Source organism: Trachypithecus francoisi, unplaced genomic scaffold, assembly GCF_009764315.1.
Source record: "Trachypithecus francoisi isolate TF-2019V2 unplaced genomic scaffold, Tfra_2.0 Lachesis_group3, whole genome shotgun sequence".
Taxonomy (NCBI): domain Eukaryota; kingdom Metazoa; phylum Chordata; class Mammalia; order Primates; family Cercopithecidae; genus Trachypithecus; species Trachypithecus francoisi.
Window position 1 is genome coordinate 125804831 of NW_022681468.1, and position 12590 is coordinate 125817420.

The 12590-nt window shown below is 41.6% G+C and overlaps 1 protein-coding gene across 7 annotated transcripts in view; it reads left to right on the forward strand.

Annotated features, from left to right (window-relative positions):
- The first annotated feature begins 608 nt into the window (after window positions 1-608).
- The window catches only part of HERC1 (HECT and RLD domain containing E3 ubiquitin protein ligase family member 1), a 231466-nt gene continuing 219484 nt past the window's right edge, over window positions 609-12590 (forward strand). For all 7 annotated transcript variants that reach the window (XM_033189823.1, XM_033189828.1, XM_033189825.1 and 4 more), the window contains exon 1: window positions 609-741. The gene's annotated coding sequence lies outside the window, so the exon portion shown is untranslated. The remainder of the gene's footprint in view (window positions 742-12590) is intronic.

Genomic DNA, 12590 nt, shown 5'->3' on the forward strand with positions numbered 1-12590 from the left:
CCAGGCCCTGGCATCTGCAGGGTTCTGGCAGTCCCGTAAGGCGCAAAGACATGAACAAAGTGGAAGAGTAGGTCAAGTGAAACGCTTTTATGTGACTGAACTTGGCCGGCCCTCCGCTGCGATGGGAGATAAAGAGCGTGGGGCCAGGGTGCGCGGCGGAGATAAAGGGGTGTGGCCCTGGCCCTGCCGCCGGCCGTACCACGTGTTCCCGAGCCGCGCCCGGCGGGGGAGTCTTCCCCCCCACCACGAGGAAAACGGGGCGCACCGCATGGCCCCCCCACTCACCACCCTTTGTGAAACGCCCCCAATTGTGCTTCATCTGCGGAGTCAGGTCCCCGCAGGCAGTCGGGGCTGCCCGGATTCCGCGAGGGCTGAAAGGTGAGGGCCGCGCGGTGGCAAAGTGCCCCCAGCACCTAGCTTGGCTCCCCTAGCGCCCAAATCCCCTTCCCTCTTCGCTCAACACCCAGCTCCACCTGAGCAGCGTTCCTCTCCGCTCCCCTTTCACCTCCCGCGCTGGGCCTGCTGGGCGGGGCGAGGGCTCCCGGCTGCGCGAGAGTTCCGCTCCAATCTCGCGAGACTCTCCTGCTGCCGCTGCTGCTGCCGCCTCTTACGTCTTTCCCTTTGACAAGTCGCTGCTGCTGCAGCAGCAAAAATAAAGGACGCGACCGCCGCAGCTTCTGCCGAACCGGGCTCGAGTCGCCGGAGCCGCGCCCCACCCCGCCAGCTCCAGAGCCGCATACGGTAACGCATCATCTTCTGTCCTCCTGGTCCTGTGTATGTGTGTGTACTTTGCCGGCCGCGCAGGGCCGGCCGGGGCCGTTTCGGGACTGCAGCCGAGCGGTGCTGCTGGGGTCCCGGGTGGACGGCAGGCGAGCTGGGGGAGCCCTTTCGGCGCGGCGCGGCCCTCCCGGGTCCCCGGCTCTAGAGGCCTTCTGCCGCTCGGGCGCGTCCGAGCAGCGTAGAAGCCCAAGCGCCCGCGGAGAGGGCCGAGGGACCCGCCCCTCCAGAAGCTTACAGTGTCTTTGCTTTGGCCCCACGGTGGTCGCGTCTCTTTCTGCCTCATTCCTTTATCCGCTGACCAGCTCCCCTGCTTCGGCTGGGGCTCGGTCCGAGGGCGGCGGCCGACTCCCTCTCAGGGTCCGGGGAGAGCCGCGACCCCGGTGTCCCCAGGCGCCGGCCGCCTTTTGCGGGGTGGAGGCTGGGACGACGTGTCTTCCTCCTCTCCTCTGCCTTTGGGTGGGGGCAGCTCATCATCTGCTAAACCTTTCTCCAAATCTCCCGCCCCGATAAAACAACAAATTATAAAGCCTTTGCAACCGGGAGGCGAGGCGGGGCGCATTGTTTCGTCTTCAGCGTGAGATGAGGATGATGATGGTGATGACAGGAGCTACCTCGGGGAACATGGTGAAGTCTGTTCTGTGATGGGAGGCAGGTTACTGGGAGACACGAGGAAAACAGGAGCTTGTACCACCTTTCCCAGGAGGTTATGTAAAAGACATGTTATCTTAGAGAGCTGTGAAACACAGGGACAGATTTGTTTTAGTTTAAGAAATGTCTATAATACTTAGAATATAGAGATAATCAAATGATAGGAATAACAAATCTGAACAAACTAACCCATGTTTGTAATTACATCTCCAGAGGTGGCATTTCATGGTTAACATTTTGGTGTATTTCCTAACAGACACTTTTTTTTTTTTTTTTAAATCCTTGCTTGGGACTTCCTCATTCTATATATGTTCCAAAAATGATTTGTTTTATTTGAATCAGTTCTCTGGACTGCTTGATTAAAACTGGCTACTTGTTCATTATCACTGGCTGAACTCTGCCATCACTATCTTTTTCACTGGGCCCTTTTCCAAAATGATTGTTAGCTAAGTGGTTTGAAAAACCAAACGTTAAAACATTATTTGGATCTAGTATATATGTATGTATTATATTTTTACAATGCTGCTAGTGGTGGTTGCTCAAAATGGGGCAGTATTTGTAGAAGGCGAAGAAACTATGATTATTCATAGTGGGAAGAAACCTATTTACCTCAAGGTTTTATGAAATTGATTTCTACTGGATATTTTTAGACCAAAATTGTTCTGTGACATTGTTTGTTTCATAGTGCCTGTTGTGATTAATGTGGGATGAGTATGTCCCTTTAATATATGTGTTTCCAAAGCCTGTGTTTATACAAGCAAAATTGAGTGTCCTAGGTGCCTGTCTTATGCATTAATGTACATATACATATATATACACATACACAGACACATATACATATGTATTATGCACCTATACACGTTTATATATCTTGGAAGTGAGTTAAGATGTATTGCTATATTATTTGAGAAAAGACAGCATTAGGTAGGGCAAAGAACAGTCATAATATTTCCCCCAAATCACATGACAAGATTGTACGGCAGAATGAGATATCTAGGGAGGTTGGAAATCTGGAGCCTTTTAAAAATAGGATAGATTGTCATCTCCGGTTGTTGTTATTGGAATGGATTAAATGGCCTATTAAGGCCTCTTGTAATTCTAAACTTTTATGAATTTTGCTTTCCTGAAGGTTCTTATCATTTTGCTTCTTAAATTTCCAGTCATGCTGTTTACATGTGACACATCCATTCATTTGCTGGTCATATATTCCATTTCCAGTGCAGGCACCCTGATGGTGCATGGAAGAGAAAGCAAATGTAAATGCGTCACTTAATCTGCTTATTCATGTAAACATCTCTTGAAAATCTCACTTAATTTAAAGGAATTTTGGAGGATGTGTTGTTGATTGGACTGGATTGGTTAGTAGAGGGTGCAAATAATAAATAGTAATACAATTCCAATGTCGCCAAGCATTTTTCCCCCAAAAAAGTCATACTAAATACTCCCTAATATTTGAAATAGAAAAAGAAAAAAGGGCTGGATGTATTGAAGGAGCTGATCTTTTAAAATTCAGATTTTCAGATTTTAAAATGATGATAATGATGACATTGTGGCTTGGAGAGTGAGACGTTTGTGTTAGGATAAAAACAAACTTGTGAAACAAAACTTGAATGTTATAGTTGGATAACTGTATAATAACAATGTACTATAATCTGTTGAAGGTGTTTTTTAAAACTGTAAGTAGAACTTTTGGCCAGGCAAAGTAGCTCACGCCTGTAATCCCAGCACTTTGGGAGGCCGAGGTGGGAGGATGGCTTGAGCCCAGGAGATCAAGATCAGTCTGGACAACCCGGTGAAACCCTGTCTCTATGGTAAGTACAAAAATTTGCTGGGCATGGTGGTGCATACCTGCAGTTCCCGCTATTAGGGAGGCTGAGATGGGAAGATCAATTGAGCCTGGGAGGTTGAGGCTGCTGTGAGCTGTGATTGCACCACAGTACTCCAGCCTGGGAGACAGAGTGAGACTCTATCTCAAAAAAAAAAAAAAAAAAAAAAACCAAACAAGCAAACAAACAAAAAAACCAACAACAAAACTCTACACAACTTCAGCTTAACATACGCATAAAATACATTGTTATGAGCACATATTGCAGATTATCATGATGTTGAAAACATAAAAAGTTGGTCAAATCATTTACAAAGAAATTTGCAAAGCCAGTAAAGTCACATCTGTTAGCATTTTCTTTAACTACAAAAAGTGAAAAAGAGCATAAAGTAGTTATTTACTTACTAGATGCCAGATCCGATTTTTATGTTAGTTTATTCTTTTTTTTTTTTTTGAGACGGAGTCTCGCTCTGTCGCCCGTGCTGGAGTGCAGTGGCTGGATCTCAGCTCACTGCAAGCTCCGTCTCCCGGGTTTACGCCATTCTCCTGCCTCAGGCTCCAGAGTAGCTGGGACTACAGGCGCCCACCACCTCAACCGGCTAGTTTTTTGTATTTTTAGTAGAGACGGGGTTTCACAGTATTAGCCAGGATGGTCTCGATCTCCTGACCTCGTGATCCGCCCGTCTCGGCCTCCCAAAGTGCTGGAATTACAGGCTTGAGCCACCACGCCCGGCCGATTTTAGTTTGTTCTGATGTCTCCTACTGGGCTCTCTAAATTAATGGGACTTAAATTTCAGATGAGATCCTTGAGCAAGAAGATGTGACAGTTGTGTCAGATGACTGGTTGATGGATTTTATTTATTTTTAATGGTTTATTTAGAAATAATGTTAGACTTACAGAAAAGTTGCAGAGATAGTACAGAGTTCTTACATACTCTTCACCAAGCAGCCCCTAATGTTAACAACTTACATGTAACCATAGTACAATGATCAAAACCAGAAAGTTGGCATTGGTGTAATTCTATTAACTAGACTGTAGATTTTACTTAATTTCACTGGTTTTTCCCATTAATGCCTTTTTTTGTTGTTGTTGTTCTAGGATCTAATCTAGGTTCCCACGTTGCATTCAGTTGTTGTGTCTTCATCTTCTCCAGTCTCTGACAGTTCCTCAGTTTTTGTTTTTCACGACCTTCACATTTTTGATGAGTACTGTTATTTTGTAGAACTTCTTTCATTTTGGGTTTGTCTGATGTTTTTTCTCATGATTTGATTGAGGTTAAGCATGTTTTGCAAGAAAACTACAGAAGTGATGTTGTGTCCTTCTCATTGCATCGTGTTAGGGGGTACATGGTGTTGACATGTATTTTTGCTAGTGATATTTTAACTTTGAACCCTTAGCGGTATTCTTCATGGTAAAGTTACTATTCTTCCCTTTATTGTTCATACATATCTTGGGGGAGATACTTTGAGACTGTGGATATACAGTTTCTCCTCAAACTTTCTCCCATTGATTTTTAACATCCATTGGTAGATCTTGTCAGCAACAGTTATTACTGTGGTGTTTGGCTAATTGTGATTTTGTATTTCCCTCATTCCTTCTGCATTTATTAATTGGAATTCTTCTGTAAGGGAGAGATGTCCCCTTTCCCTCACTTATTTATTCAATTATTTGTTTATATTAGTGTCTTCTTATGGATCTCTATTTTCTATGGGTTATAATCCAGTACTATCATTATTTATTTTGTTGTTCGAATTGTTCCAGCTTTGGCCATTGGAAGCTCTTTCAGGTTGGCCTCTACCCTTCTTCAAGCACTTCCTTATATTCTGGGGCCACAGGCTGTTCTTTTTATTTTTCCTTACACCAGTCCTGGAGTCGACTACTTCTCCAAGGAGTTCTGGTTCCTTTTATTGGAGAATAGTATTTAAAATCAAAATCTGTATACTCATTATGTTTAGTGGAGTTTTATTGCTCTTAGGACTTCAATTGACAGAACTAGGAAATATATCAGTATATTATATATATTTTTGTATATATATAATATGTGCATACATATATTTTATGCATATATGTGTAAACATATGTGCGCGCGCACACACATAATGATATTTCTTTCTTTTTGAGACAGGGCCTCGCTCTGTCACCCAGGCTGGAGTGCCGTGGCGTGATCATAGCTTACTGCAGCCTTGAACTCCTGGGCTTAAGCCGTCCTTCCACCTCAGTCTCCCAAGTAGCTGGGACTACAGACATGCCCCCACCATGCCCCGCTGATTATTTTTAAAAAATTTTTAGTGGAGACGAGGTCCTGTTATTTTGCCTATGCTGGCCTTGAGCTCCTGACTTCAAGTGATCCTCCCGCCTTGGCCTCTCAGAGTGTTGGGATTCCATGCATGAGCCACAGTACCCTGCCTTTATTTCTATATATGTTTAAAACCGTGGGTTCATATTGACACCTATTCTAATCCAATACCACAAAGTTCATCCTAACCTTCTCCCGTTCCTTATTTGTAACTTCCGTCTCTGTCACAAAACTGGCTTTCATGATCTAGAGTAGACTTACTAATTTGTTGACTTCTAGAATACACATGAAGTGGTTACAGATTGCTAACCTGTACCCTAGTGAAAAACATCTTTACTAATTAGAGTATTTGTATGTAGTTATTTTTGTCTTTAGCCTTATAGTGTCTAGTCAAAATAGTTTTCCAAAGTTACTTAGATTAGTTATTTTCTTTCCTACTCCCTTTAGTTTAGTTAATCTTATTCATCCCTAATGCATTAGGTTCATTTGTTATTGTTACTATTCCATTTTGGGTTCCCTCCAACCCTAGATGATTTTAATTATTAATACTTTTTGGCATATGAAACATTGCGGTTACTAAACACTGCTACTACTAAACACTACTATATAAAAAGGTGTGGTGGGCTGGGTGCAGTGACTCATGCCTGTAATCCCAGCACTTTGGGAGGCCGAGGCGGGCGGATCACCTGAGATTGGTAGTTCGAGACCAGCTTGGCCAACATGGAGAAACCCCATCTCTACTAAAAATACAAAGTTAGCCGGGCGTGGTAGCGCTTGCCTGTAATCCCAGCTACTCGAGAGGCTGAGGCAGGAGAATCGCTTGAACCTGGGAGGCAGAGGTTGTGGTGAGCCAAAATCTCGCCATTGCACTCCAGTCTGGGCAACAAGGGCGAAACTTTGTCTCAAAAAAAAAAAAAAAAAAGAAAAAGAAAAATGTTGTACTAAAAAATGTCACTCTCTCCTTGTTTTTACTATCTCTTTTCATCCCCCCATCTTTGTTTCTACCTCTTATCCATGCCCTGTGGGTACACAGTCTATTTAGTTTCTGGTTTGTCCCTTCCTTTATTTCTGTTACACAAATGAAAATATATGTGGGTATTCTCTTATATTCATTTTCTTCTCATATAGTTTCTTATTGCCGTACAATTGACATAGCATACAACTCACCCTTTTAAAGTGTACAATTCAGTGGTTTCTAGTATATTCACAAGATCGTGCAACCATCACAACTATCTAATTCTGGAACACTTTCATCACCCCCAAAAGAAACTCTGTATCCATTAGCAATCACTTCCCAGGTCCTCTTCCCAATCTACTTTCTGTCTGTGTGTGTTTACCTATTCTGGATGTTTTGTGTTAATGGAATCATATAATATGTGGCATTTTGTGCCTGGCGTCTTTCACTTAGCATAATTTTGTCAAGGTTCGTCAATGTTGTAGCATGTATCATTACTTCATTCCTTTTGATAACTGAATGTTACTCCATTGTATGAATATACTACATTATGTTTTCTACTTATTAGCTGTTATGGGACATTTGGTTTTCTACTTATTAGCTGTTATGAATAATGCTGTTTTGTACATTCATGTACAATTTTTTGTGTGGACGTATATTTTTAATTCTCAAGGGTATATATACCTAGGAGTGGAATTGCTGAGTCATATGATTACTCTATGTTTAACTTTTTGAGCAACTGCTAGATTGTTTTCCTAGTCCCTTCTTTTTTATGCGAAGAGTATATTACACTCTTTTGCACTTTTCTTTTTTCACTCAATAGTATATCCTGGAAATGACTCCAAATCAGTTCATTCTTTTGAAGAGATATTCCTTTCATTTTCTTTGCTTTTTTTTTTTTTTTTTTTTTGACACAGTCTCACTCTGTTGCCCAGGCTGAAGTGCAGTGGTACAATCATGGCTCAAACTGCAGCCTTAATCCCCCGGGCTTAAGCGATCCTCCTGCCTCAGCCACCCAAGTAGCTGGGACTACAAGTATGCACCACTACACCTGGCTAATTTGTTGATTTCTTGAGATGGGGTTTTGTCGTGTTGCCCAGGCTGGTCTCACTGCACCCAGCCTATTCTTTTTTACAGCTGTGACTTGACTGTGTAAATGTTTCTTAACCTCTTCAACCATTCATTTATGTATGGGCATTTTGGTTGTTTCTTATGTAAATAGCCTTGTACATAGTATTTTGGTATTGTTAGAACTGTTTCTTCAAGGTAGATTTCTGTAAGTGTGATTGCTGGTTCAAAAGTTAAGTGCACATGTGGTTTTGTTAGATATTCCCAAATCCCCAAATTTTCCTTCACAAGTGTACCAATTTGCATTCTCACCAGTAATGTGTGAAAGCACCAACAGAATATGTTGTCATACTTTATATATATATATATATTTTTTTTTTTTTTTTAACCAGAGATAAGTGATTCAAAAAATAGTAGTCATTCTGGTGACCCCTTGTGGATGGGCGCTTAATGCTTGTAGATGATTGGTTCTTATAGCTTGAAAATGAAATACATTGTCCACTAATATTGCATTCATACATGTAGCTTATTATGTGCAGGTGAAGTCCGTTAGTTCTGGCCTAGTCAGGATTGCTCATTTTAACATTTTGCATTTAATGGAAGTACTACATTGATTCATAGTACCTGTGCTCTAAAATACTTGTGGAGTTTAACAAAGGATAACTGAAATTCTAAGAATATTTATTCCTCTAGAATATGTGATACGGTAGTTATTGGTTCACATTGTACATAGTTATTTTGAACAGTACATACAGTACATATTGATACCCATGGTATGGTAGTTATTTGGACCAGTAATGGCAGTATCTTGGAACCTGTCATAGTTCCATAAGGAAGGAGGGCAGTTGTAATGAAAATTAAACTGCAAGTTTAAAGTTCTGGGTTAGGGCAATCCTATTAGATTTTAGTGGTGCCAAAAAACTGAGACAACATGAAGAAATCCCCATCTTTTAGGGTAACAAGTGCTGCCCAGCAAGACTGGAAATTTAGGTTCATTCCCAGAAAGAGGACTGCTCCAGGTGTTTGGAACACATTAATTGAAAATCAAAGATTCTGGCACTTGACGAGTTTATATTCCATTCATTTTCTTTTAAAAAAATTATTTTTTAAAATAATAAATAAAAAATAAAAAATTTATTTTTTTAGGCCGGGCATAGTGGCTCAAGCCTGTAATCCCAGCACTTTGGGAGGCCGAGACGGGCGGATCACGAGGTCAGGAGATTGAGACCATCCTGGTGAACACGGTGAAACCCCGTCTCTACTAAAAAATACAAAAAAAAAACTAGCCAGGCGAGGTGGCGGGTGCCTGTAGTCCCAGCTACTCTGGAGGCTGAGGCAGGAGAATGGCGTAAACCCAGGAGCCGGAGCTTGCGGTGAGCTGAGATCCAGCCACTGCACTCCAGCCTGGGCAACAGAGCCAGACTCCATCTCAAAAAAAAAAAAAAAATTAATTTAAAAAATACATAAAATAATAATAATAAATAAATAAACAAATTATTATTACAGGCGTGGTGGCTCACACCTGTAATCCCAGCACTTTGGGAGGCTGAGGTGGGTGGATCACCTGAGGTCAGGAGTTCAAGACCAGCCTGGCCAACGTGGTGAAACCCTGTCTCTACTAAAAAAAACAAAAATTAACCGAGCATTGGTAGCAGGTGCCTGTAATCCCAGCTATTTGGGAGGCTGAGGCAGGAGAATCACTTGAACCCAGGAGGTAGAGGTTGCACTGAGACGCCCCATTATACTCAGCCTGGGCGACAAGAGTGAGACTCTGTTTCAAAAAAAAAATATATATATATATATATCTTTCTTTTTTTTTTTTTTAAGTGGTTTTCTAATGAACTGATGTTCCCAGGAAAATAGATGCTGAGTGCTGATTGTGAATGGAACCAGTAAAGGCCTGGGATAATCTTAAAGTACAATCACCTTTGCTGCTATAAAAACTTCAAATAATACTTCATTTTACTGATTACAAGATAAGCCCACAAAAAGTCACAGGATGGTAACATATTGTTCACCAGTCTCTTCTCTCTCATTTTGTTTATTTCAGGCTTACTTACTTATTTATTGTATAAATTTAATGTGTACACATGATGTTTTGATATCCATAGTGAAATGATTGCTATATGTAAGCAATTTAACATACCCATCATCTCACATAGTTACTTTTTTTGTATGCTAGGAACATTTAAAATCTACTTTTAGAAAATTTCTAGTATATAATATGCTAACATTAGTTATAGTGCTCATAGTATATTTATTTTTTTGAGACAAAGTCTTGCTCTGTCACCCAGGCTGGGGTGCAGTGGCATGATCTCTGTTCATGGTAACCTCCACCTTGGGTTCAGGTGATTCTCATGCCTCAGCCTTCGGAGTGGCTGGGTGTGCACTGCCACACCTAGCTAATTTTTTGTATTTTTAATGAGCCGGGGTTTTGCCAGGTTGGCCAGGCTGCTCTCGAACTCCCGGCCTCAGGTGATCTCCCTGCCTCAGCCTCCCACAGTGCTGGAATTGATTACAGGCTTTAGCCACCGCACCCAGCCCTCATGCTGTACTTTAGATCTCTAGATTTATTCATCCTATATTACTCCAACTTTGTTCCCTTGACCTACTTCTCTCCCACTCTCCCAGCCACAGTTCTAGTCTCTGTTTCTGTGTATTGACTTTTTTTTTTTTTTTTTTAAGATTCCACATATAGAAAAGGTGATTTAGTGTTTTTGCTTTTTTTTTCCCCCTATGTCTGGCTTATGTCACTTAACACAATGTCCTCCAGGTTCATTTGTTTTGTTGTAAATGGCAAGATCTCCTTTTTGAAAGCTGAATAATACTCCAGAGTGTGTTTGTATCATAATTTCTTTATCGAGCCATCCACTGATAAGACATGTAGGTTGGTTCCATATCTCAGCTAGTGTGAATAATGCTGCAGTGAACATGGGAGTACATGTCTCTCTCTGAGGTGCTGCTTTTATTTCTTTTGGGTTAAAACACAGAAGAGAGATTGCTAGATCATATGGTTGTTTTCTTTTTAATTTTTTTTTGTTTTTTGGGATGGAGTCTCGCTGTGTCGCCCAGACTGGAGTGCAGTGGCATGATCTCAGCTCGCTGCAACCTCCGCCTCCCGTGTTCAAGTGATTCTCCTGCCTCGGCCTCCTGAGTAGCTGGGACTACAGGCACTTGCTACCACGCCTAGCTAATTTTTTGGTATTTTTAGTAGAGATGGGGTTACCGTGTTAGCCAGGATGGTCTCTATCTGCTGACCTTGTGATCCGCCCGCCTCGGCCTCCCAAAGTGCTGGGATTATAGATGTGAGCCACTGCACCCGGCCCTTTTTAATTTTTTGAGAAACCTACATACTGTTTTCCATAATGGCTGTTCCAATTTACATTTCCACCAACAGCGTTCAAGTATTTCCTTTTCTCCACTCCCTGATCAACACTTATCTCTTGTCTCTTTGATAATCGCCATCTTCACAGGTGTGAGGTGATACCGTATTGTGGTTTTGATTTGTGTTTCCCTGATGATTAGTGATGTTGAGCCATTTTTATGTCCTATTTGGAGAAATATATATTCAAGTCATTTGCCCATTTTAAAAGCAGGTTATTCATTTTTGTTTTTTGCTATTGAGTTGTGTGAGTTCCTTACATATTTTGAATATTAACCCTGTATCAGATACATAGTTTGCAAATACTTTCTCCAAATCCATAGGCTACGTTTTCATTTTGTTAATTGTTCTTTTGCTGTGCAGAAATCTCTCTCATTTTAAATGATTCCTAATAGTAGTAATGGAATAATAATAATGGATTAATGGTAGTATAGTATAGTTTCTTTCAACTGTGTTTCATAAGAGAATTAAACCCAAATGTCCAAAGACATTTGGACATTTGTTATATGTAAAGAATTATCTTCTCTCCAATGTAGGATGGCACTAGTTATGTACCATCCTTGTGAGAATTGAGAAAGTATCCACTCCGACCATTGTTAATGTTCTGAGGTTCAGATAACAAACTCCAGTTGAGAAAGGTCATGGGCATTGTCGTCAGTTAGATCTGTTCTTTCCCCTACCTGCTTCTTTCTTCTGCCAGTTAGCAGAATGATGTTAGGCGAGTCTTAATCTCTTTTATTTTATTTTATTTTTTTTTGAGACGGAGTCTGGCTCTGTCGCCCAGGCTGGAGTGCGGTGGCTGGATCTCAGCTCACTGCAAGCTCCACCTCCCGGGTTTACGCCATTCTCCTGCCTCAGCCTCCCAAGTAGCTGGGACTACAGGCGCCCGCCTCGTCACCCGGCTAGTTTTTTGTAGTTTTTAGTAGAGATGGGGTTTCACCGTATTAGCCAGGATGGTCTCGATCTCCTGACCTCGTGATCCGCCCGTCTCGGCCTCCCAAAGTGCTGGGATTACAGGCTTGAGCCACCACGCCCGGCGCAAGTCTTAATCTCTTAACTTCAGTTTTCTGATCTATAAAATGGTAATAATTATAGTTGCTACATCATAGGGCTGATGTGAGGATGAAATAAACAAAATCTTCTACATCTATATTTATTTAGTTCTATGGCTTTAAATACTATCTGTATGCCTATTGACTCACATTGATATCTTTAGCCTGAAACCCCTCCCCAAGATTGAGTATCATAGTTCATCAGATTGTTCTCACTTATAAGTGGGAGCTAATGATGAGAAAATGTGGACACATAGAGGGGAGCAACAGTTACTGGGGCCTGTTGGAGAGTGGAGAATGGGAGGAGGGAGGGGATCAGGAAAAATAACTAATGGATACTAGGCTTAATACCTGGGTGATGAAATAATCTGTACAACAAACACATGACATGAGTTTACTTATATAACAAACTGTCTAATAGACATCTCAAACTAAATTTATACAACACAGAAGGTATGATTCCTATTCTCATTATTTCCTCCGAATCTGCTCTTGGTATTAGTAAATGGCAGGACCATTCAACTAGTTGCTCAGGCCGGAATCCTAAGTGATCTATGATTCTTCTTTTTTCTTTGTACCCTTT